The 23,170-nt window shown below is 42.2% G+C and overlaps 1 pseudogene; it reads right to left on the bottom strand.

Moving 5' to 3' along the window:
- Positions 1-285: 285 nt before the first annotated feature.
- On the bottom strand, positions 286-1,504 carry LOC147903460 (L-lactate dehydrogenase B pseudogene; annotated as a pseudogene).
- Positions 1,505-23,170: the final 21,666 nt, after the last annotated feature.

Below are 23,170 nucleotides of genomic sequence, written 5' to 3'. Positions count from 1 at the left end.
ATCAATGCACGACAAGGCCTAATACATAGCTTTGAAACCAAGGCTGCTTCCCAATCGGAATGCTTCCCAATCGGAATGGGAAGTCCCAAGCACACACTACTAATCAATCTCTTTTTTATCTAATTTGAGTAGTTATGTTTATCAAATCTCAAAAAAGACTCCAAGATGGGCTGTGTTGCAACATGCATTAAGAGGTGCAATACATACGAAGGATGCTAAGGTTTTCATTGTGCTTGAAAGATTTCAGCATGCAAACTACTCAACGAGGAAGAACCTCTACTAGCTTCCTTTGAATCTCCCAAATGGCCTTTGCTGACTGCTTGAGTTTTTCCTGCTCTTCATAAGCAAGAGGCAATTTGGGCACGCCCAATACCCCAGCTCTCCCGAGCTGCACAGGCAGGCTTAAATAGACGTCTTCCTGGATGCCGTAAAAGCCTTGGGCTCTCACAGTCACTGGATAAATCCTCCTCTGATCCCTCAGCAAGCTCCTCACCAAGCTCGCTACCGAGTAGCCTATCGCTCACGACGTGTAACCCTTCAGTTTGATCACCTCGTACGCACTGCCCACCACTTCCCCATGCAAACTTTGCAGCATCTCCTTGCTGCACCGCGCCCTATTCTTGTCGTAAAGATTATCCAGCACCGGCACGTTCGCCACCGTGAAGGTCGACCACAAGGGCACGGAGCTGTCGCCATGCTCGCCCACCACGTAGCCGTGAATGTTGTGGGCATTCACATCGAACCTATCAGCGATGAGAAACCGTAACCGGGACGAATCGAGGTTGGTGCCAGTGCCGGTGACTCGATTTGGAGGCAATCCGGAGAGCTTCCATGAAGCGTAAGTCAAAATGTCCACTGGGTTTGACACGATGAGCAAAATCGCGTCGGGACTGTGTTCCACTAGCTTGGGAATGATGTTCTTCAGGAGGTTTATGTTACGATCCACCAGAGAGAGCCTCGTCTCCCCTTCCCTTTGCCTCGCTCCTGCCGTAACTATGCATATGTCAGAGTCTGCTGTGATTTTGTAGTCTGTATCTGCCACGATCCTGGCATGGGGAAGAAAAGCCGCAGCATGTTGAAGATCTAACATCTCACCCCTGAGCTTGTCAGCTTGCACATCAACGAGGGCAAGCTCGTTTACAAGCTCTTGTGTGACACAAGTCTGGGCACAGGCCATGCCCACGTTGCCCACGCCCACGACGGTCAGTTTGGAGGAGGTCCTGAGGGGCCTAGACAAGAGGGAGCCGCGGATCGGAGAAAATATAGAATCGGCGACGTCTTCTGCAAGACCCTCGGAGGAAGCAGGATTGGGAGGTGGAGCGGAGATAGACTCTGCTCTGGGGGACTGAGAGAGATGCTGTGGGAGGTTTCGACGAATGGAGCTCTTGCTTATAAGGTTGGGATGAAAGGAAGAATCTGTGAGGTTGGGAGGGGGAGAGGCGTCAAGGGGCCTGAGAGAGCAAATGTACAAGGCAGAAGCGGCCATGGAGCAAGAAGAACTCTTTGTCTCTAACACTCTCTCGAGCGAAGGCTTAAGCTACTAGCTAGCTAAGTCACGGTCTCTCTCTCTCTCTCTCACACACACACACACACACACCCACAACAACCTTGTTTCTACACCCACAACAACCTTGTTTCTAGGTTTGTTGAAGCAAACTGATGCTTCCTTATGCACAGGTCGTTTCTAGGGGCCAAGGTTTGTTGAATTTGTTGAAGCAACCTGATGCTTCCTTATGCACTCCTTCAATGCGGAAAAGGGGGGGAGGCACTATGTCCCCAACTTAAAATAATTCAAAAATGTATTAATTATTGGAAAAGAGAGGGTGAGGGGTGGGAAAGGTACTCTAAGGATTGAGATTCTCATGGTGATTGGTGAGGTTTTCTAAATTTTTTTAATTTTAGGAAAGAGTAGTGCACTCCTTTCCTCAATCCATAGATTCTTGCTCTCTTGTTTATTTGTTAAAATTTGTTTTTAAGGAAAATCTCTCTCTCTCTCTCTCTCTCTCTCTCTCACACACACACACACACACACACACATGCACCCACCCACACCCACTAGCTGCACCACTTTGACAGACGAGTTTGAGTAGTTTATGCCCTACGAATGTGAGCTGCCACCAAATGGGTACTTAGGCCGACACCTCGAAAGAGGGTTCTTCCTAGTGTAATGCGTATCCAAGGCCATTAGGGATGACTTGCTTGCACATCCATTCCTCTTTTCAGGAGATTGAGGGATGGTATTGGTTCTGGCATGGAGTATGAACTTCAGCGTGGATCATTTCCTGCTCCATGACAGCCCCATGTGGTGGAGTTTCTCAACATTCTGCAATGGCTGGAAGGCAGGATGGGGAAGGTGGAAGCTTCATTGGGTAAGGTCCTCTAAGTCACCCCCTCTGGTTGCTCGCAGTCTGGAAGGAAGAAGGTGTGGATTCTTTGGGACAGATCCCAAATAATGCTAAACTTTGTGATGATCAAGTTTCCAGATGGACCTCCTATTGCACTTCATGTTAAATTCATCCCCTTCTTGGATGCTTGTTACGTATGTAAGCGGTTGGGACACTTTCTTCCCCTTCTAGATTTCTCATTTTATCCCATCCCCCTAGTGGAGGGATTCCGGAGTCATATATCTTTATATGACATCTGTCTCTCAAACATGGTGAATGCAGTGCTCCAAAGTAATGTAGAGCAATATGCTTCATATCAAGAGGTCAAAGGCACATGAGGAATCAAAACCTTTACGAGTAAACAACATGTTGTTTCTAGAACTCCAAAGTTTAGAGGTTTATGCTAGGGGGGATAGAAATAGACCATGATGCTAACAAAAACTAAATGTTGTCTTGATTCGGATGATAGCACCCATTGATCAATGTTTAACATGTTGTCGATAGTAGAACAAAAGGCCATCCAAGGAAAATATAATTTCAAGGGGAGTGGATCCCACAAGGGATAGTGATCTTGCAACAATTACCAAGAATGAGAAGCCTCTAGTGCAGCAATCTATGCAAAAGGCATTTTGGGCAATAAGGAGGACCCAACCAAGAAGTCATGCGAAGTGCAGATCTAGAAAGAGTGCATCACATTTGTTAGAATCTCATCAAATACCATAGTTGCACCTACCTTATATGCAACAAAGGCATATCCGAATGGAACTTGGCACACATCATGTGGTTTTGTAGAATGGATGTGACACACACCTAAAGTCCAAATTGAATCGTTATATGTTAACCATGTACCCTCCAAAATGGCCTACTACTAACATCACACAACTAGAGGTGGTCCGATTTATGGGTTAGGGGATTCACTTTGGAGACATCAGTGAATGGTGGGGTGCATATATAGATCTCTACTTAAGGCACATGTAGATGACATTCATATGGCCTCAAGTTCTAATTGCAATAATCAATGCCACAAATGTCACTAAAAATATTGGAGTGATTATTGCTGGCAACACGAGTGGATTCCTTGCACATTCTCTTATGAGACCAGTTGTCAAATGAGAAATTGTTTGATGAGACAAAGCATAAGATGTTTAATATGGAGTCTATGGATTACTCATCTCATGTAATAGAATGTGACATGCACTTATGTGCAAGGCCTAGGCACATGTACATGCCTAGACTTTTGAAAACAATTACATGTTGTAAAAACATGCCTAACATGTAAGGATATCTACTTTGTACTTTTAAGAGTGATAGGTCCCCATCAAAATGATCACATATCATCCATCATCCTATGCTCTCAATGACAGAGATGACTATGGTGCTATCTCATGAACGGAGTTACCCATGAATATGTGTGTATGATAATGTAACCACAATGTAATACAAATAAACTTTTGGTATGCAGTGTCACTTAATATAATGTATGTTTTGAAGAGAGAGAAAAAAGTTGGGAAGAGATAGATAAAATGCCACAATGCAATAATATTGATAAGAAAGACTGATAGTTTATTCCTATGGGACACTATCACTGAGGGTGCATTGTTACAATTGTAGAAAAGCCACCATCGAGTATTAAATGATGAGGGCCAAATATTCAACAATGTTTTGTCTCAAGTTACCTGCTGCTATCTATCCTCGGAGACCTTTCTCTTGAGGCACTGCAAGGCATGCTGTAGTTTAACATTCCTCTTGGCAATGCTGACAACAATGTACCAACATGTCTAGTTTGGATTTGCTGGGATGAAATAGGCACACAATCTACACATGATCTTTGTTGAGGGTAGTTGCCATCTAGCACTGCTATTGATCTGGAAGATGTATTGTGTGCCTGCTTTCCTTAAAAGTTATCTACTCTATCTTGGGCAGGTTAGCACTTCGTTGGAGGGCAGGTAACATTGCCTGATGACAAGATGCTACCTTGTAGAGCCAAAGGCACGTGGATCATTACTACAAAGAAAATAAGCAAGGTTACAATAAGATTTTGATGAAGGTCAATTGTGGGAGCTATTCTTGATTTCTAATTGGGTTTCTCTCACTGTTGTTTTCATGGACATTATGCTTCTTACCATTGTTGTTGGTGTAAGACCAAAAACTTTTGGAGGTTGTGTCCAACTGTGTTGGTGTTTGTAAACCTCAACTAATTTAAAGATAGGTTGAACAATGGCACTGTTAAATCAAAAGCTTAATGGTAAGAACAACTTCTTCTCTCAAATTAGCTTCGGAGCAACTACTTCTATCAAAGTGGCTCCTCTAGTTCTGCATACCTTCCTAGGGCATGGTAGTCTGACATGCCTTTGATAAGGTCCTTCCTTGCACGGTCGATGTTTGTCACGAAGGGGGAGGTTTGTGAGAAACCATTGTGTTCACCAAGTGTTGATGGGAAAACTCCCCCAATGATAAAAACTCAACAAAATGGGTGATTGCCAAAGCATTAATAGAGATCACATCTATGCATATGGAGGTTAGGGGCTAAGAAGCTCCCCGCCTCACTAGAAAACTACATCATGTGTGGGGCAAAAAAAAGAAGGAAGCCCCATAACAAAAGGGATGCCAGATGGTTGCATATGCATAAAGACTGTCCAAAAATAGGGCATGTGGAAACCCATATGAATATTGCTTCATACAAAGGCATAGGTGGCCAATTATCCAACATTCTTCTCGACATTCCATCGCCCCCTCATAAATGAAGATGAATTTTCTATGTGCTTGACTCCATGCTAGGCCTAATTGTGTGTTGAGATATCAAGCTCTATCCCCGACATATCTCCTGGATGACTATCATTTATGTCACCGTCTATGTTAGTTGTACTTGTGGTGTAGTTAGACTACCACGTATGTTTTTGGTTTGGGTTCACATATGAACCACGTATTCTAGGTTTTGACATATAGGGTATTTCCCTCTTCTATTGTATTGTTGTTGTGTGCAAAAGTGAAGAAAGGCTTCACCCTCCAACCTTGTGTCCTCTCTCTTTTGTGTGTTGTGAAGAAAGCTGAACTTGAGTCTCCTATCTCTCTCCCCTATTTCTTTACATGGTATCAGAGCCTTGTTCGTGGTAAGGAGCTCAAGAAAGCTAGCCAAGTTTGTGGTGTCCTGGTAAGAGGACCAGTGTAGCTTTCCTATTTCGAGTTTGGGAGCAAATCTCTGCAGGTAGCACAGCCAGAAGTGCAGGAGTGCACTGCTTCAGATTGAGAGGCCCTTCGCGGTGCGACGACTTTATTTTTCTGATTTGAGGCCGTTTCGGGGCCCGTTTTGAAGGCGGAAGTTCTTCGCAGGCACTCAGAAAAAGGCCCTGTTTTTGCTGTGCGACCACCGCGCGGCTAGTCGGTGGAAAGGTGCCATAGAAATTGCATCGTATGCCTATGTGCAGAGATATTGGGAGTTGCAGATTCATGCCTGTTGCCTGTTGATGCAAAATCGTCACGAGGAAGTGACTGTGTGGTGAAATACCACTTTCGTCAGTGTTGCAGATCTGCCCCTGTGAGGCTCTTTGCAGAAGTTTTGCTATTTGCCCTTCTGAGGCATTTGCTGTGTTTACAGGTTGCTATTGCAATTTGTGATTTGTAAAATGTCTGAGAATCTGTCTACCATTGTCAGTGAGAAGCTTGACAAAAACAACTTCCAAGCATGGAAGTTCAGGATGACAAACTTCTTTATGGGAAAGGGAGTTTGGGATTACATCAGTGGTGAAACTGCAGAACCAGTTTTGGGTGCTGCTCCCACTCCTGCTGAATTGAAGGCCTTTAAAGAATGGCATGAAAAAGCCAGAAAATGCCTGTATTGGCTGTCCGTTAGCATTTCAGATTCTATGATTGTGCATATACAGGATCTAGAGACGCCTAAGGAGGCATGGGATACATTGGTGAAGCTGTATAGCACAAATACCAAAGCACGAAAGATGCAGCTAAAGCAGGAGTTGCACAATGTGCAAAGGAAAAATCTGAATATAAATGAGTATTCCTTGAAGGTGAAAGGCCTTGCAGATTCTCTTGCCTCCATTGGAGCACCTGTTGATGATGAGGACTTAGTGTCCGTGACCTTGAATGGTCTTGGGAAAGATTATGCACAATTTCGGACATCCATTGGAGTCCGTGAAACATTTCCTGATTTTCAGGAACTTATTGCTCTCTTGCTGAGTGAAGAGCAAAGGAATGGTGGTTCAGCCACCTCAACTTCTCAAGAGACTGCTTTCTACTCGAATACAGGTAGAGGCAGAGGTAGAGGAAGAGGCCGTTCTGGTGGCCGTGCAGGAAATCAGAACCAACAGCAACAACAGGAAAACCAGTCCTATGGAGGAGGACGTGGTAGTTCTAGAGGCAGGGGGAGCCAAAGAGGCCGTGGTTCATGGCAAAGGAACCAGCAAGTAAATAGCAGCATAGAATGCTATTATTGTGGAAAGCCTGGACACAAGGAGAATACATGCTATAAAAAGCAGAATGACATCAAAAGTGGAAAGTTGCAGCAAAGCAACTATGCATCATCAAGTGGGCATGGTGACGACAGAAATGAGCACCTTTTTGTGATGCAGCATATGGTTAACTCCATGTCAGGAGATGCTGCAGCTTGCAATGATGTTTGGTATGTTGATTCAGGTGCCTCTAACCACATGACCAGTCATGGTGAGTGGTTTCATGATGTCAGAAATTTGGATAAGCCAGGTTATGTTGAAACAGGTGATGATACTGCGCACCCAATTACGCAGGTTGGTAAAGTGCCATTGGCTATGCAGGATGGCAAAACAAAGTACTTGGCAGATGTACTTCATGTTCCAAAAATCACTAAGAACCTGGTTTCAGTTGGCCAGATGGTTGAGCAAGGTCTGCAGGTTAGATTTAACCTTGATGGATGCTTTGTTGAGGACTTGAAAAATAAGTGCCGCTTGGTTGCGAAAGGCAACAAAAATGGCAGAATGTTCACCTTGGATGTTGATATGCGTGAGGTGAAAGCTGCTATGTTTGCGCATGGGAGACGTGTCATTGCAGATATTGAGATATGGCACAAGCGCATTGGGCACGTGAATATACAAAGGCTGAAATCTATGCAAACGAAAAACATTGTTGCAGGTTTGCCTAAATTCAGAGTTGAGGGAATGCAAAAGGTATGTGAAGCATGCCAAATGGGTAAGCAGGCCAGACATGCATTTCCCAAAAATGCTAAGGTGAGCAGAAGACCTTTGGAAGTGATCCATTCAGATGTTTGGACAACCAAAGCTGCTTCTATTGGTGGATGCCATTATTATGTGACGTTTATTGATGACTACACTAGGAAGGTGTGGATTTATTTTATGAAGCACAAAAGTGAAGTGTTCAGCCATTTCAAGGCTTTTAAGGCCATGGTTGAAAAAGAGAAAGGTGTGCATATTAAAGTGCTAAGATCTGATGGAGGGGGAGAGTACTTTTCAGAAGAATTTTGTGAATATCTGAAAGAACAGGAAATTCAAAGGAAGTACTCATGCAGGTCTACCCCTCAGCAGAATGGGGTTGCAGAAAGGAAGAACAGGCATATTGCAGAAGTAGGACGGGCGATCCTAAATGAGAAAAACATGCCTGATTATTTTTGGGCTGAAGCAGTAGCAACTGCTGTTTATATTATGAACAGAACTCCCACTGCAGCTGTCCATGGCATGACGCCTGAAGAAATGTATACAGGCCAAAAACCAGATATTTCTCACTTGAAGGTATTTGGTTGCATAGCGTATGTTCATGTTCCTGATGAGAAGAGAACCAAGCTGGATCCAAAGGCAGAAAAATGCATCTTTATTGGATATGCTCAGCACCAGAAAGGGTATCGCTGTTATAACCCTTCCACTCGCAAAATGCAAGTGAGCAGAGATGTTGTTTTTGATGAAATGAGCAGCTGGTATGCACCAACTGTTATGGTAGGAGATGCAGATGCAGGAAATGGGAATGCTGCAATAAATGCAGAGCAGCAATCTCAAGCCTTGAGTGGACCCAGAGAGTCCTCTACTAGTGGATCTAATGCATGGACAGGGAGATTGAGATCTAGTGAATCGTCACATGGCAGTCCTGATAGTGTTGTGCAGGTATCACATAAGGGAAAAGAAAAAGTGGACCATACTCCAGTGTTTGATGTGTCTGCTGGTAGCTCTCATGTTGATGGAGAGTCAAGCGGCTCTGAAATGAGCCTTGATGAGGAACTTGGGATTCCTTCTGTTGTTACACCTAGTGCAAGGAAAAGCAGGCATGATTTAAAGACTCCTGCAACTGATCCAGTTGTACGGAGGTCCACTCGTATTAAGTATCCAGTTGACAGGCTGAGATATGATGGGTATACAGCACATCACTATGCTTATATGGTCAAGGTTCTAGAGGAGCCAGAGCCCACATGTTTTGAGGATGCAGCAGGGCATAAAAATTGGGAAGCAGCTATGGATGAAGAGATGGCTGCCTTGGATGCAAACCACACTTGGGATTTGATGCCTTTGCCTCATGATAAGAAGGCTATTGGCTGCAAGTGGGTTTACAAAGTAAAGCACAATGCTGATGGGTCTGTTAGCAGGTACAAGGCAAGATTGGTTGCCAAAGGTTTTGCACAGACATATGGAATTGACTATGAGGAAACTTTCAGCCCAGTTGCAAGGATGGCAACCGTGAGAGCAGTAATTGCTATGGCTGCTGCAAAGGGATGGTCTTTGCATCAGATGGATGTGAAAAATGCCTTCTTGCATGGTGACTTGCAGGAAGAGGTTTATATGATGCAGCCAGAAGGTTATGAGGATAAAGCACACCCCGATTTTGTATGCAGGTTGCGCAAAGCCTTGTATCGCTTAAAACAGGCGCCGAGGGCATGGTCAGACAAGATAGGGCAATATCTTGTCACTATTGGATTTCAGATTTCCAATTCAGATTTTTCACTTTATGTGAAAAGGACAAACAGAGGGATTGTGCTTATAGTCATCTATGTTGATGACTTGATTATTACAGGTGATAGTGATGCAGACATTAATGAAGTGAAGCTGCTGTTGAAGCAGAAATTTGAGATGAAGGATTTGGGAGAGCTGCGTTACTTCTTGGGCATTGAGGTTATTAGATCCCCGAGTGGGATATGGCTGTTGCAAAGGCAATACGGTTTGGACATGCTGTCCAAATATGGGATGACAGGCTGTAAGCCTATCTCTGTTCCATTGGAGCAGAATGTGAAGCTCAATGCAGAGTCAGGTGAGCTTCTTGAAGATATTACTATGTACAGGCGCATAGTAGGTAGCTTGATTTACATGACTATAACCAGACCAGATTTGAGCTATGCTGTGGGGCTGGTGAGTCAGTTTATGCACGCACCAAGGAAGCCACATTTGGATGCGGCTAGGCGCATACTGCGGTATGTGAAGTCCACATTGCATTATGGACTGTTTTATGAAGCTGGGTGTGCATTACAGGTACATGGATACACAGATGCTGACTGGGCTGGTAGTGTCTTAGACAGGAGATCTACTAGTGGTTTTATGTTTTCCCTTGGGAGTGGTGCCATCAGTTGGAGCAGCAAGAAGTAGCCAACAGTTGCCTTGTCGAGCACAGAGGCTGAGTACAGGGGTGCAGCAATGGCTGCATGTGAGGTAGCTTGGTTACGGAAGCTACTTGCAGATATGGGACAGTCAGTTCATGCAGCAGTTGTCATTCATTGTGACAACATTAGCAGCATCATGCTTGCTAATAACCCAGTTTATCATGCTAGAACGAAGCACATTGAGGTGCATTATCACTTTGTGAGAGAGAAGGTTCTAGCTGGTGAGATTGATCTTGTCTATGTCAGCACTGAGGAGCAGGTGGCTGATATCTTTACGAAGGCCTTGGGTACCGAGAAGCTTCGCAGATTTAGGAGCTTGCTTGGTGTACGTGAGATGGATTTGAGCTTGAGGGGGAGTGTTGAGATATCAAGCTCTATCCCCGACATATCTCCTGGATGACTATCATTTATGTCACCGTCTATGTTAGTTGTACTTGTGGTGTAGTTAGACTACCACGTATGTTTTTGGTTTGGGTTCACATATGAACCACGTATTCTAGGTTTTGACATATAGGGTATTTCCCTCTTCTATTGTATTGTTGTTGTGTGCAAAAGTGAAGAAAGGCTTCACCCTCCAACCTTGTGTCCTCTCTCTTTTGTGTGTTGTGAAGAAAGCTGAACTTGAGTCTCCTATCTCTCTCCCCTATTTCTTTACATTGTGGTCAACACTTAATCATGTGTATGGACCTAGTCAAGTAGCTCGCATATGCCTAAGGTTTGAGAAGACCCATGAAATGGGTGGATTGTGATTGGTTGACTATCGTGGAGATTTAGTTTGATCTACAAGTACATGGTAATTCATGCAAGTGAGTAGAGATTGGCTATAGCATGGTTTTCACATGGAAAGACTGTGACTGTGGTAAGAACCTTGGATCCAACATATCCAGAGGATTGGTGGTGTAGTTCCTTCTTTTACAAGTTTGCATGGTGGCTTGTTGGTGTAGTAGCAACACTGATGAGAGCCATGTCCTACTACCATAGTGTCCTGAGTAGCTACTCAAAGTGTCATAGAGAGTCCCTAGTAGATTCTTTTTCATTCAATCTTTTGTAAGCAACAACAAACTAGTAGGTGTGCGCTGTTAGTTCTCTACATGTTAGAAGTTGATTAATATATTGGTCTTTCAAAGTCTAAATAGTGTCACTTTTATTTGATCTTGTATTTGAGTCTTGGATCATCATTTTATGTGAGAAATCCATGAATGAGCTAAGTTTGTTTTGGGTTGAGGGTTGATGAATTTGTTGTAATATCTTGTGAAACCTTCATTGCATGCTATAAATTTTAACAACAAGTGGCCAAAAAAGGTGTTAAAACACACAATTCAAAGAGCACCTTATATGGGCTTTATAAAAGTATATATAGGCAAATACCTATAAAAATCTCAGATTCCATCAACAATAAAACTCATATAAATTATTCATCCATATTTCAAGATTGAAACCGAAATAGCTCACATGACAAAAGCATGGTAGACCACCTTGCAATTCTCACAATATGAACTGATCTAGTTGGCAGATACATCCTGCTTCCTCTACGTGTTCTTGCAAGTTCTTCTAAGGACTTCCACATGATTGTAGATTCTAGTTCATAAGTCACCTCAAAGGAAGTGCAGGGAGAATCCAATAGATTGATGTAGCCATACCTTGAGATCGGTTCTTTTGAGTGACAAGTTTTATTGATCTCAAGATCTTTCACTAAACCCCTTCATGAGATCAACAATCCCACTTCAAGTTATAGAACCAAGAGGATCATATGGGGATGCCTTGGTCATTGATTTCATTTTGGAGTTACGTTATCTAGATGTACAGATGATGTACGCATGCATGTTGCATTTCAGCCTATGAAGTTCATAGATCATAAGGAGGAGTGTTTTTGTCTTTAGGATGGTATCTAGACCCTAATTCAGGATACATTCATAGAGGCTTTGGTTCTATGGAGGTGTTCACATACATTATTTGTAGTGGGACCCCAGATAATGGGAGAAGAGCCTCCCCTTCTTTTGATGCATGGTTGGTAATGCAAGGAGATTTCAACTACACAATGGCACTGGATGGTTCTCTAATCCACCCTACACACACATTGGTGAGTATTTGGTAGATACGATACACACCCTAGTGGCCATTTGGGGGAGTATGTAGGGGTCTTCATTGGTAGCCTTTGCTAGGAGGACTATTTTCTTGAGGGAGTGGAGTAGCTCCCCATTTTTCTCAAAGTCTCCCATAGGGTTGAGGGGCACTTTTAGCCTCAACCTTGGACTTTTTCTAGCTCTCTTTTAGGGGTTTGATTCTATCCTATTAGGGTCTTTGTTTTCTCATGCCTCACATGATGTGCTATAACCTCGGGCTTTGCTCTCAAAGTTTCTTTTATACTTAATAGAAGTCATTTCTTTGAAAAAAGGAAAAAGAAAAGGAAGATTGAGAATGATGTCATCAAATATTCAAATATATTAGCTACTACTATGGGTTGGTCATGTAGGAGGGAAGATTCACACCTTCGTTTAAGGCATCCCCAAGTAAGGACTTTGATAATAGTCTCAAAACCTAATTTAAACCCTGATTATCTCTCAATTCTAATCTTTACAAATGGTCAAGGTTCAAACTTCCAACTCATTCAAATGGTCAAGGTTTCAACTTTCTCAAAAAACATGGTCTAGCTTGAGGATTTTAATACATGGTATAAAATTTACTAGAAATAGAAAAGCTTATATATTGAATATGCCCTACATTATTCTACACAAAAAAGGATTTCCGAGATGTTTATTACCTAATAAATATTTCTTTATGTATTACCAAATGATACAAGGCACAAAGGCTATACTAAAAGACGTGCTATGAAAATAGGTACCCCTAATTGAAAAGAATGCATTAATTAATGGAAAAGGGAGGAGGGGAGAGGTGGGAAACAAAAGGGCATGTGTAAGTGTTAAAGCGAGGGATCAAGGAGGATCAAAGCACCACGATAGAGACATAGGGTAGCAAACACTCAATCTATTGCAATGTATATCATCAACAATACATAATAGGCTTCTTATATAGAGAGAGCCCTTTGACCAGTCAACACCTGTAGGATCCTCTGATCCACATCTTTCTTTGTGGATGACCTTGATCCACATCCTCACATCATGTAGACCACATCCTAGTGTGGCTATTTTAATACATTCCTATACCATACCTTAGCCTCTAATCTATGCACACATGGCACCATATCTCAACACCTCCCCTTGGTGCCATGATCCTTTGGCTACTGCAAGGTGGTCAGATGTAAGTTACAAATTCATCATGTCCCCTTAGTGCATACCTTGCTACTTAAGGTGGTCAAGTGTGGGTTTTACATGTCAATACCTCCCCTGAGTGCTTACATGGCTACTTGCAGGTGGTCAGGTTTGATTATAAGAATATAGGCTAAAGGTGGAAAGGCTGTTGCTTCTCAATACATGTTGTTCTTGTCATTCTACTCATGGCTTGATGATGACTCCATGTAGTTGACCTGCTGGTTCTTTAATCTGCAATCTTCTTCCTTGTGTCCCAACTTCTTGAAATGGTGACACTTTGGTTTGTTCTTCAACTTGTAATCACTTTGATAGTGACCCATCCTTCATAAGCATAAGCTTATGAGAGAGATACATAGACAAATGAATATGCTTATGGAAAGAAAAGAAAAGAGGATGAAAGAGAGGAAATAAGAGAGGGAAAAAGCAGAGAAAGAAGAGAAAGAAAGAGGGGAAAAGAGAAGGAAAAAAGAGAGGGGAAAAGAAGAAAAGAGAGGAAAAAAGAGAAAGCATATGCTTATGCTTATGCATGAGCATATGAGCATATGCTCATGCATAAGCATAGGCAAATGCATATGCTTATGAAAAGAGGAGAAAAGATGATGAAAGAGAGGAAATAAGAGAGGGGAAAACGCATCTTGCCGTGTGCTGCTAGAAGGTTAGAGTATATGCCATAGCATCATAACGGCCTATATATAGCCTCCCAACCCCTCCCTAGTCGGGTAGGTTAAGTTGTCCGACTAGCCTACAAGGTGGCCGACCCAACAGGCCTATATGGCTGATTCCCTCCAGCCAACAAAAGGGCTGCATACATCCCTTGATAGAGGTGGCCCTTTGAGCCTAGACGGCCAACTTGGTAGTTAATGGGCCAACCCCTTTTAACCTCTATAAAGGATGCTGCACAGCTCCTATATGAAGGCCCTGCCCCATGGCTACACTGCCCCTCATCCAAGAGATAACCCACACACACTTGAAGAAGAGAGAGAGAGAGAGAGAGAGAGAGAGAGAGAGAGAGATTTTTTACCTACCATCCAAGCCGGGAAGCAAGGAAAGGTGGGGGAGAGTAGCTAAAAGCTTTCGCGGTTGGGGGGTTCAAATTGAAATTAAGGGTCGATTTCAGGAAAAGAAAACAATGGAGGTAAAAAGGGAAAACAAAAACAAAGAAAATTGCATCCCTGTCTTCTTCTTCCTCTGCTTCTTCATCGACTTCATCATCCCTGTCTTCTCCTTCGGCTTCATTTTTGTGAGCTTGTTGGGCTTCGGAGCTTTGAAAATAGCACCTCCTCAAGCACTCCATCGCTCCATTGCCATCGCCATCTCCATATCCACCTCCCTCAGCAGCACTCCATCCCGCACTAGAGCACCTGCATCATCACTCCCTCAATAGCAAGCAGGAGCATCATCATCATCATGATCATCATCATTGACATCTTCCTCCCTCAGTTTGTGCTCTCTCTCTCCCCCTCGGAGATCTCCGTCCCTTTCCCCCTTTCTGCTCTTGCTCCAATTCCTGCCTGCCCTCCGTCCCCCATCGCATTTCCTTCCCTCAATTCAATGCGATGACTCTCTTTCTGCATCAGCACGTTGCCTACCAAGCGATGCCGTTTTCTAAGCAACTCTGAATCTCCCTAGTGCCTCACATTGGTCATCCCTATGTAACGATCAGCAAGGTTGCTAGTTTTTAGGACTCGTCACGCAAAGCAGCTTGCTTAGGGTCGCTTGTTTGAATGGAAACAAAGTCCAGTTACTTACGATCTAGAGAGTTGCCCGGTTCTACCTTTAATAGTTCTTCTACATGGCCCATATGAATTGTGTAGGGTTGTTAACCGCAGAGGATTAAAGGATGCGATGTGGCTATAGTCTTTGGCGGCCTGAGACAGGTTCTTTCAAGATCCCATGCAAAACGGGGCCATGGTGCATCTTCTCAGTTATAACTAACTAACAAATAGGGTTAGATACTGAAGAGTCTCCTAGAGAGATACTGAAGACACCAAGCCCAGTGGGGGAAAATGGATGGCTCATTCGTTTCTTTGATTCGGCCTTTTTTTGTGTTTAAGCATGATGACCAAGGTGTTAGAGATTATCTCTGCAACAGGATGTACACACTGCCATTGTTTAGGATTGAGGACCATCTTGTCGAACTTTGCTTCATGCTTGTGCATAGGTCCAGCCATTCATTGGAGAAGTTCATGGTGGATGGGTGTCCTAAGTCCCTTAAAATTGCCCTTAAAGTACACTAATATTTATTAGCCGAAACTGAGGAGGCTGCCGATTCAAAGGAAGTTGAAAGGCTATGGAGGCTGTTTCATGATAAAAGTGATGACAAGGAAAAAGCTGATGACAATTGAGAGAGACCTGGGGAAGAGGAGAAAGGTACAATGAGTCTTGATGAAGAGGCTATTTCATCCCTCCCAGCTGCCTGCCCCTTCTCTCTTTCTCAGATGAACATGCCAATCTCACCCTCCAAGCAGTCGGCCTAACCGAGGTGAGTCTCCTCTTTAATGGCATTGCTTGCTTATAAATTTATTATGCATTATGTTATCTCAAATGCTCCTTTGCATTCCTTGCTACTGTTTGTTCCATTTGGAACGACCTAAGTGGTCTCCCAAGCACTCAACTTTTAGTCTTTTATGGAGATTAGGCGTTGCCTCATTTCTATGCAAGTTGTAGCATGATTCCTAAGCATCCATATTTGAGGCAGACTTTTTGAAGACATTTTTTTGCAATATATTTCGTACCATCTTGGCTTTAAATTGTACATGTTTGCTCATCTGTAAGTCCAAGCCTTTATAGTTCGTCCTCTATGTTCGTGCCTTCAGGAAGGAACATTTTAAATGATCACTAATCTTGTGTCTTCAATGATTACGATTCAATCAAAAATCTTGACTTTTTCGTCTCAAAAATGAAAGCAAAAAGAAGAAAATGGGGGTGGGCAGCAATTGTTTGGGTCACCTGTGAGTGTGTTCTGATACCCTCTCTACCATAGCTATAATTCTAGACTTTGCCTTTTGAATGAGGTTAGGGAGTCACTTATTGAATTGTTTGCGTTTGACCTGTACTCAAGATCTACCTCTATATCTTTGCTTTGTCCTTTTGCAAAACCTTGCTTATTGACTGATCATTTCCATGGTTGAGTTGCGAGAGAGTGTGTGGTGTTCTTTACTTAGTACTATTTGATCCAATGAGAAAAGCTTGTGTTGTAGTTCTGGCAGATCCAAAGTCCTCATGCATGTGGCTGACATTAAGGTGAATGCTGATCCTTTGAAGCCCTTATTAATGTTGTGCCTGCGAACAAATCTTGATAGCTTCAAAAGACTGGCTGGCTCTTGACTTTGAGGTTGAGTGGAATTGTCACATAGTTAGTGTCCATGGATTGGGGCTCTTGATTTTGGGGTCGAGTGGAATGATTTGAGAGGAATTTCCACCTAGTAAGTGTCCATGGATTGGGACATCCACATGGGTGGCACTATAGGCTACCGTATGGGCTGCTACACAATCCAAGATTTGGGGTTGACAAAGGCACTGGAATAGGGCTTGCTGTATGGCTGTATGCAGCCTTGTATGGGCCTTTGGACAAGGGCCAATTGGCTGGGGTAGGACAGGGATAGACATAGCCACCAAGGGCTGCCAAATGGAAGTGCAGAAGGTCTACAAGCAGGCTAGCAGAGGCAGCGCACAGGTGGTCGGCAGTAGCAAGTATTGCAGACCTAGTCAGGTACAGCAGGGATGCCAAGTTGTTTGGTGGCTGCAGCAGGCTCGAGCAGGACCAGCAGCAAGTAACCTGTAGACAAGAGACTTGTGAAAATCAACAGAATCAGCACAGACTAAGTCGGCCCAGTCTATGTCTGGTCGGTCTATTTTATAGATTGGTTGACCAGTCTGGATGGCGTGGAGCCCTCTATACAAAGGCCTCATTGTGGAGGCTATCAACAGTTTGGATCAGAGGCCTCCCTCATTGAATCAGGAGCAATACTTGGTACACACCTTAAAGCTAGTAGAACACAAGTTTGCTGGAGTGTGCTATCTAAAGAACTCGAACTACAGATGGTGAGTGAGGTTCACTCAGGATTATGCGACCTAAGGAGTGCAAGAACAGATGTAGGAGTTGTATTTTTGCCACCAAATTGCTGCATGTTGTGGGATCTCTGGTGGAGCTTTCTGTAAGGATTGTTTGGCTTAGATTTTGTGCAATATACTCTGAGAATTTGGTACTTGTGAGCATTGCTGTCTATCTCCTGAATTTGGTGCTTGTGAGTTTGCTCTTGTGGACACAGAGTTTGAAGCTTTTTGTCTCTCAAGGCTCTTCTGCTGCATACACCTTATCCATTTCTATTAATGCTAATGCACAAGGATACAAAGCAGTCCCAGCAATGTAACATTTGTGTGATGGCACCTCAATCAAGAGGCCATGCTTCCTTGTCATTAGCATTTGTACAAGCATCAATATTAGTAAGAGTTTGCTGTCCACGCACGTGGTCCTTATCATCAAAGGCATGGATGTCCATCTCAGTGGGATCAAACACTACATGCTGTCTACTTTTTTGTGCTACTGGCTAACTACATGTTTGATGCATTTGCCCCATGTTGAGGCATATTTATGGCTGTTCTTGTCTGCATTTTCTGATGCAACAGAGCCATCTGAAACCACAAATTTCTATTTTAGGCTGTGTATCAATAGTAACCTTTGGTACATACATGGGCAATAATTTGCTGATCTTTTGCTATGTTCTTAACATCATTTTAGGCTCATGAAGTGTCACATCAAAGAGTGACTTTGCCATTTGATTACAGTCCTAACCACTGCTAGTGGTAGCATCATTCGAAGTATTACTCGGCCCACTTCAAGGGGGTTGGGCCCCCACTTAAATGCAAAAACTCACAGCCCAAAAAGAGCTGCCCACAGCCCAAGATATAGGGTTGGTGGGAGCGGTTTTAGGCAGGTTGAGTCGGCCAGGAGGAGTATGGTCTATCCATTTCTAGGGGCCTTGTGCCCTATAAAAGTAGCCCATTGCAAGGTATTCAATCATCCAGCAGGCCAGCAAGTTTGGGGGCAACAGGAGCAGCAGTACACAATGCACACATCCTCAGGCCTACATCCAGTAGGCAGAGGAATGCAAGAGCAGCTACAGACAGCTCACATAGGGCTGGACCTCTTATTTGTTAGCTCATATCATGTGCCTCTTCTCCTAGTCTTTTTATATCGTTGCTGGGATCCCTGCTCAAGAATTAAGTCACAGTTTTTTGGGTTGCTTTGATGATAGGGAACATGATGATGAACCAGCATATGTTCCCTTTCTGTGCATTTGTTGATTTCAAGTGCATGCTTTGTGTAGAATGTTTGTTTAGGTGAAGGATGAAGACCCTCTGGATAGACATATGGAGAGTTTTCACTATAGAGGACCCTAGCACTATTGGTTGCCAGGTCTATAGACAGCCAGGTGGGCAGCAAGAGGGCCCATCCATGTGGGCTAGGTGGCCAAGTTTGGGGCTGGAGAGCCCCTCCAAAAAGAGAGCCTCTATTGCCCTAGCCAAGGCTTGTATGAGGCTATATCTCTACCTAATCCAGAGCCTTTAACACTGTAATTGCTGGCTTATGCAGCCCATGTGGCTGCTCTGTTTGTGCTGACTCAAACAAACCCTAAGAAGGATGTCGTCATGGTGTCCATGTGGCCCTGGTTGCTGCCCATTTGTGAACTTATAAACCAACCACATGTGTCCATGTAGCATTTGGAGAATTGTCCCACATGACACTTATCTACCCATGCCTATGCAAGGTGTTCAAGCCTCTTTGTCATCCTTATATGTGGGCTCATAGGTGGGCATTGACCCTACCATTCCAACAAATTCATATTGAGATCTTGAGTGTCAAAGATCAAGGGCTCCCACTGTGAGAGGTTAACCTATAAGAAGGTAGCTCATTTATTCTAACATGGTATTAGAGCTACATCTAGTGAATTCTTAGATTCTAACATTGTTGGGTACATACATATGAGACGTAGGTTCTAACATCTTATATTAATTGGAATATGGTTTTGTTTTTCATATGTATGTATCTAGGGGATGTATCAAATATAAACACCTCTTGGAAGCAACATTGGTAGCTTACGGTGACTCCTACGACACACACAGCAAGTGAGCAGCTGCTCAATAGCAAGGTGAGGCATGTCCCAAAGCATCAATTCAAATAATGAAAGCTTTATTGAAATTTGGATACCATCTGGTATTCTAGTGATGGAGAAGATGATGGAGGAGCCTGTGGTACTCTGGTGAAATTCATATCTTATTGCAATTCATAGATGCTCATGTTGCCTTAGCCTCTAATCTCCTTTGTTCTTGCTGCCATCAATGTGGTGGTGTTAAAAAGGCTTTGCTTACATCTATGGGCATCGTTTGCGCTTTTCATGGGTGGACAATTTGTAGAGAAACCAACACATTGCACATTGTCTTGTCTCAATTTAGGGACTCCTTGGTGCTCATTGATTGAGCTCTGCTATTGTTCTTCCCATCTAGTTGCTATCCTTGACATGGTCACCAGTGTCGCACTCTTCCTGTCCTATAGCAGGGCTACATGGTCCTTGCTTTCTAGTTGCTAGACGAAGCTCCTTATGCCATCTAGATGGATTGCTTAGTTTTTGGGTCGAGGATCCCTCATTAAGCAAAGAGCCTACTATTCATCTCGTAAAGTGAAATTGCAAGCTTTTTGGCTAAGTGCACGTAAAATGGTTCGACCTTCATTGGTCTTGTTTCTGCATTTTCTTCTTATGCTAGTTTTATTGTATGAGGCGTGACCTGCTATTTTTCTTTATTAGTTTGTTGAGCACCCTCGAGGTGGTTGCCGATCCTCAAGGTTTGCAGATTATCTAAGGCAAGATTCACGGTGGGCATGATACTTGGGTCGAGCTGTATCCAAAGGTTCATTGCTTTCTCGATGTTTGCAGTCAAGTCAGGCGTCTCCCAGCCTTGATCTAGTGCATGAGTATTGGTTGTGAGTGAGTTCAACAACTTGTTGGTTTTTTTGCATGGTGTTCTTTGTGCAAGACTAGGTGGTTTCTCTTTAGAGAGGTTGCATGGCGTCTCTTTGACTTCACAAGGCACTTCAAGGTTGTGAAGATTAGAGTGGGCTTTTGCTTCTCATGTGGCTTTGATTGATTGCTGGGGCTTTGCATTTTGGTTCATGGGCAAAGTTTGACTTGGCCTTGTTTAATTGTGTTGTTTGTCTATGCCTAGGAGTGTGTGTGTGTGTGTGTGTGTGTGTATTTAGCTTAGTGTTATAGATAGGAAAGTAAATTGTTTATGGGGAAAGGGGATAGATTCATTTTTTAGCTAGCTTAAAGGAAACGAAGTTTTAGAAACTAATCCTCATCGGTGCTTAAGCTAACATGTTTATGTTATGATCTTTCTTTCTTAGCCTCAAGCTTTGGTGAATTTATTTAAGTCTTCTTGATATTATATGAGAGTTATTAGATATTATATGAAAAGAGAGAAGCATGTTGGGAACACAAGCTTACCTTGAAATTCGCAAAGACTACATTGACATCTTCTTCGTCTCCGTAGTTGAGCCTTGTGGACCAAGTCCATCTTGCGGGAAAAGTTTATAGGTCTTGGATTGTTTACATTGAATAGAGGCTTTCTTATATGTACAGCTCTCATGCCATTTTGGTCTTATTAATAAAGTACTTTAGAGAATTGTGTTTGGCAAGCCTTAGGTGCCCTTTACATCTTACAAGATCAAATGAAGTTGAAATCTTCTCATATATTTTCTCTCTCATATTACTTTCAAAAGGACTCAAAAAGTAGCAATGTATCTATCACATAAGGACATTAAAAATTCCTCTACAAAAAAAATATAATTACGTTACGGGATTTATAAATTTTAAGAAAATTTACAGAGGAGGCATAAGGAATTGCTAAAAATAGTTTACATAGGGATTTAGAAATGAAGCCTTGAACGCACATGATATAGATATATTACACTAAGTGACTCTCCTGAGCTCTTGAATGGTTCAACACAAGTCTCTCTGAATGCAGTAAACATTTTTTTACCTTGAAAGCCATTGGTAGATATTATACTTACCAATGCTTTGATGGATATGGGGTCCACTTGCAAAATCTCTAAGACACTTGACAATCTTCTTTTCTACCTATTTGAATTGATGATCCACTAATCTGATGGATGAGGAATGATTGAGGTTGAGGTGTGCATATATAGGTTGCTAGATTGCAAGTTGACTCGGGAAGGGTTATGTCAGCCTATTCAAACTGGGCATAAATGATTATATTTATATAATATAGTTGGTTGGCTTGCTCAAATTGGGATGGCTTGAACATTTAATATACTAATGGTTGCTACTCACTAGAGTCTAGTTGCTCGTTTGGGAGCTTGTCTATCAGCCAACACCTAGATTGTGATTCATAATTTGTTTTTTTGTTTTTTTTTCCTCTTAGTCTTTTGGCATGGTTAGGAGTTGAACTTTGGCTTGTTGGGTGCTATTATTTGTTGCAGTGAGCTCCTCTCCTTAATGTATGTGCACATGATTTAGATTTCTCATGTCCTAGATCCCTCATATTGCCTCCAAAGTGACATCAAAAGTCATAATTTCTCTCACATAAGGACTCTTTAAATTCCTGTAGGAAAAAAATATATTTACATTATGGGATTTATAAATTTTGTAAAATTTTACTGAGGGGGTATAAGGAAATACAAAACATAGGCTACATAGGGGTTTATAAAAGAAGCCTTGAATGCACGTGATATAGACATATTACACTAAGTGACCCCCTCCCAGACCGTAATTGCATGTATGAATAAATTTACTCAATTATTTAAGATGATATTGTGTTTACTCAAATTTATTTAAGATGATATTTGTATCTAGCTATTCGAAGGAGATGCTTTGTGAATCTATGCACATGTAGGATCATGACAGCATAAGAGTTGTCGAGCCTTCCAACATGAAGGAGATACTTCATGAATCTACGCACATGTAGGATCATGACAACATAGTTGTCGAGTCTTCTCACATGGAGAAGGTCCTATCTAGTAATCTATGCTGTGAATACAAAAGTGCATAGAAATTAATTTGTGACACAGCTTGAAGCTTTTGTGGTAATTAATTTTTTATCAATAATGCTCAGTTTCATTTCATTACATGTATTATACAGTTGACTATCATTTTGAGAAATATTCTAGTGCATACGATGTCTTCAATGTTTGGTATTGAATGCTTGTGGCAATTAACTTTTTGTCAAATATGCTCAGTTTTTTTTCATTACATGGATTGTACGATTAATTATCATCTTTGGAAGTGTTCTAGTGTATAAATATCTTCAATGTCTCCATTGCATCATGTCTTCCATTAGCCTTGATTGTGATTTTTGTATCCTATGGTTTTGTAAGATCATTAGAATTGTGGACTCCTTTTACATGGATAAGGTATTGCCATCTAGTCTTATGGTGTGAAAAAAAAAGTGGCAAAGAAGGTTATAATCTTATATTTGCTCCTAGTTTAATAGGATAAAGCTCATAGTCATTTAATTTCTTAACACGTCCATTTGAGTTTCCATGATGATTTTAAAGAATTAGAGTTTCGTTATTTTGAGTTGGATGGACATAAATTCTTATAGGATGATGAGACACTTACCCATATGGATCACAAGAGCAACGTGGATGGATCTTTTGTGAATGAGATACTTAGTAACTTATCTCATGTTGAATCTAAGAGTTTTAAAAATTTGATTATGTTTTTGCATTTTGAAATTTTGAGTGATTTTGAATGTTTATTTTCATTGCTTGTTTTCATCTTTCCAAGGTTGTATTAAAAGAGATTCTTGCATTCATTAATTTATACCTTTTGTAATTCATTTGTAGGATGATTATTACAAGAGTGTAGAAAATGGGACACAATTCTCAATTTGTGGGTCATTTTTTTAACTTCTTCAAG

This window comes from Dipteris shenzhenensis, chromosome 3 (assembly GCF_047967505.1).
Source record: "Dipteris shenzhenensis isolate YYH24624 ecotype China chromosome 3, Dip_SZ_1.0, whole genome shotgun sequence".
NCBI lineage: Eukaryota > Viridiplantae > Streptophyta > Polypodiopsida > Gleicheniales > Dipteridaceae > Dipteris > Dipteris shenzhenensis.
The sequence above is the reverse complement of the archived record's forward strand: the minus strand, read 5'-3'. Positions and strand labels throughout refer to the sequence as shown.